The sequence below is a fragment of the Penaeus vannamei genome, chromosome 18 (assembly GCF_042767895.1).
Source record: "Penaeus vannamei isolate JL-2024 chromosome 18, ASM4276789v1, whole genome shotgun sequence".
In the NCBI taxonomy this organism is placed as follows: domain Eukaryota; kingdom Metazoa; phylum Arthropoda; class Malacostraca; order Decapoda; family Penaeidae; genus Penaeus; species Penaeus vannamei.
In genome coordinates, this window is record NC_091566.1 from 32,988,864 (window position 1) to 32,992,471 (window position 3,608).

The following is a 3,608-nucleotide window of genomic DNA, read 5'->3' on the forward strand; positions in this document are numbered from 1 at the left end:
GGAATTCATGAGGTGGGACTTTTGAGGTTGTGGTGGTGGTGATCATGTGGTGGTGGCAGTCATGAGTTAGGGATTCATAGGCTAGTGGCACTTATGAGGTTATGGTAATCACGAGGTTGTGGCATGTATGAGCTGATGGCACTCATGGTACCACTAATGGGGGATAAGATTTACATGCTAGTGGCACTCATGAATCCGTTTCACTCGCAAGGTGCCGGCACTCATACACCGAAGGAGGCACTCACAAAACGGTGGCAAGTATCCCATCCCTCATGAACCGATGACCGTCGCCTTCCCCATGAGGCAGTGACACTCATAATTCGGTGGCACCAGCGAACGGCACTCTCGCTTCCTGCCAGCCCCTGCTTGGGCGAGGGCCACGGACCGCTTCACTGGCACTCACACAGCGGTGCCTGGAACTTCGCTGCTGTGAGGTTTTCATGAGGTTTTCATGAGGTTTTCATGAGGGAGACTGGTACGAGATAGTGGGTAAGGGGCGGGGCGGGGGGGGGGGGGGTAGAAGGGAAAGGGAGGATTTAAGGAAAGAGGAGAAAGAGGAAGGAACAAGGAGGGGGGGGGGGCGGGTCCTGCATGGCATAGGGATCGACTTGTTATGGTAATGATTTTTTGTCGTGTACTAAAGTCCACAGAATTCCATTGTTTTTTTGTTTTTTTTTTTGAGATGATTCATTTTGGTTTTGAGACTGGCTGACACTGGATTTATGGAGGGTTTTGTTAAAGAAAAAAAGTCTGAAAGAAGGGAGAGAGAGAGAGAGAAAGAAAGAAAAAAGAGATACAGAAAAAAATCCTTTCCCTAACAGAAAAAAAAAAGAAAAAGAAAAATTATCACACCCTCTTCTCCCTCCTACCCCCACCCACCCCCTAAAAAAAACGAAAGAAAATAAAAACAAAACAAAAAAATAAAAATAAAAAACCTTCGTACTAAAAATCGCGGCTAGGCCCAAATCGCCCTTCCTGCCCTCAACCGCTCTCCCTCAAGCTCTCTTCTCCCGAACGAAGGCGCGCGGGGTCAGGCACGGAGGAGCCAGGCAGACGCAATCGCTCGCCCAGCTGTGCCTTAGGAACCTCGCGGCGCTGAGGGGGGGGGGGGGAGGGAGTGAGGGAGGGAGGGAAGGAAGGAGGGATTGACGGTGGGATAGGAGAAAGATGAATATATATATATATATATATATATATATATATATATATATATATATATATATATATATATATATATATATATATATATATACATACATACATACACACACACATATATATATATATATATATATATATATATATATATATATATATATATATATATATATATATATATATATATATATATACATATATACACATATGAAAGACGTGGGTCAAAACATCTCTGACCCCTCCCCGTCCCCCTCCCCCCCAAAAGCAGTACAAAAACGGAGTACATTAAACTTTTACGAACTAAACAGCGAGCCTATCCATCAGATCATGTCTTCGTCATGTCACTGAGATCCTTTATCCCTCGTCTCTCCGCGTTCCATTTCCTCTTCCTCTGTTCTGTCTCTCTTTTCGCCTCTTTCTTTTCTATTCCTTATCTATCCTCTTTTTACCGTTTTTTTTTGTTTCCTTTATTTTATTTATTTCTTCTTATTTTTTGCGTCTCTCTCTCTCTTCTTTCTTTCCTTGCCTCTCTAAATCTCTTCTCAGTCTCCTTCTATCCTCTCCTCTCACCTCCACTCCCTCTTATCTCCTTCATTTCTTCTCCTAATCTTCTCTCATACTCCTACTCCCTCTCATCTCATTCACTTCCTGTCTATTTCTCTTCTCAATCCCAACACTCCCTCGTTTCTTCTCCTCTCATCCCCATTCCCCATATCTCCTCTCATCCCCATTCCCCATATCTCCTCTCATCCCCATTCCCCATATCTCCTCTCATCCCCATTTCCTTATCCCCTCTTCACATCTCTTCTTCTCTCCCTACCTCTATCTCCTCCCTCATCTACTCTCCACTCCCCATATCTCTATTATCCCCTCTTTACATCTCTTCTCTTCCCTCAATACCTCTCTCCTCCCTCATCTATTCTCCATACACCCCTCTCCCTAACGCTCTCTCTCCTCTCCCTCACCTCTTTCCATATATCTTTTCAGCTCCCCCACCTACTCTCCCCTCCCTGATCCCCTCTCCATGTGTCCTCTCTCCCCAACTCCCTCTCCTCTCCCTCACCTCCCCCCACTCCTCCTCTCCTCTCACCCTCACCCCTACTCTCATTCCTCTCTCATCTTCCCTCTCCTCCTCTCCTCTCACCTTCCCCCCTACTCTCACTCCTCTCTCCTCTTCCCTCTCCTCTCACCCCTCACCCCACTCCTCCTTTCCTCTCACCCCTACCCTCTACTCTCCCTCCTCTCCTCTCAACCCTCCCCCACTCCTTCTCCTCTCCTCTCACCCCTCACCCCACTCCTCCTCTCCTCTCACCCCTCCCCACCACTCCTCCTCTCCTCTCACCCTCCCCCCTACTCTCATTCCTCTCTCATCTTCCCTCTCCTCCTCTCCTCTCACCCCTCCCCCACTCCTTCTCTCCTCTCCCCCTTCCCCCCTACTCTCACTCCTTTTCCCTCTCCTCCTCTCCTCTCCCCCCACCCCCACTCCTCCTCTCCTCTCACCCCCCCACTCCTTCTCCTTTCCTCTCCCCCCTCCCCCCTACTCTCCCTCCTCTCCTCTCACCCCCGCCCCCCCCCCTTCTCTCACTCCTCTCCTCTCCCGCCTCCCCCCACTCCTTCTCCCCTCTTCTCCCCATCCCCTTTATTCTCACTCTTCTCCTCTCACCCCTCCCCCACTCCTCTCTTCTCATCCCTCCCCCACTCCTCCTCTCCTCTCACCCCTCCCCCCTACTCTCACTCCTCTCCTCTCACCCCTCCCCCCTACTCTCCCTCCTCTCCTCTCACCCCTCCCCCTTCCCCTCTCCCTCCTCTCCTCTCACTCCCCCTTCTCTCACTCCTCTCATCCCCCCTTCTCTCACTCCTTCTCCTCTCCTCTCACCCCCCCCCCTGCTCTCACTCCTCTCCTCTCACCCCTCCCCCACTCCTCCTCTCCTCTCACCCCTCCCCCCTACTCTCACTCCTCTCCTCTCACCCCCCCCACTTCTCTCACTCCTCTCTCCTCTTCCCACTTTCCGGGCTAGCACGACGGGAACACCACGATGCTGTCCAAGTAGAGATGGACGTAAAACCGAGTCATAAAGATGGACAAATGGGCTTTAGAGTAAGGTTATTGTCCCAGAGCATTGTAATGACCCCTCGGTGCTTAAAGGCGAGTGTAATGCACCGAGGATGATAAGAGGGATAATAAGGAAGAGAGATAAGGAGAGAGATAAGGGAGATGGAGTATTATGATTACATATCTATCTATAGCTGTCTATATCTCTATATGTTCTCGGAGTCCGCAGTCGTTATTTTGGACATGAAAGAATCACTGATCATTGCAACGACTGTCATTCGCAGTGTGGTCGTTGCATAGAGCATGTCAGTCATACAGATCCTATTGTTGGGTTCCTTTCAGTGAAGGAAAATCAACCGTAAAGAGAAAGAAAATTTGGTTTTTGTTTGGCTATTTA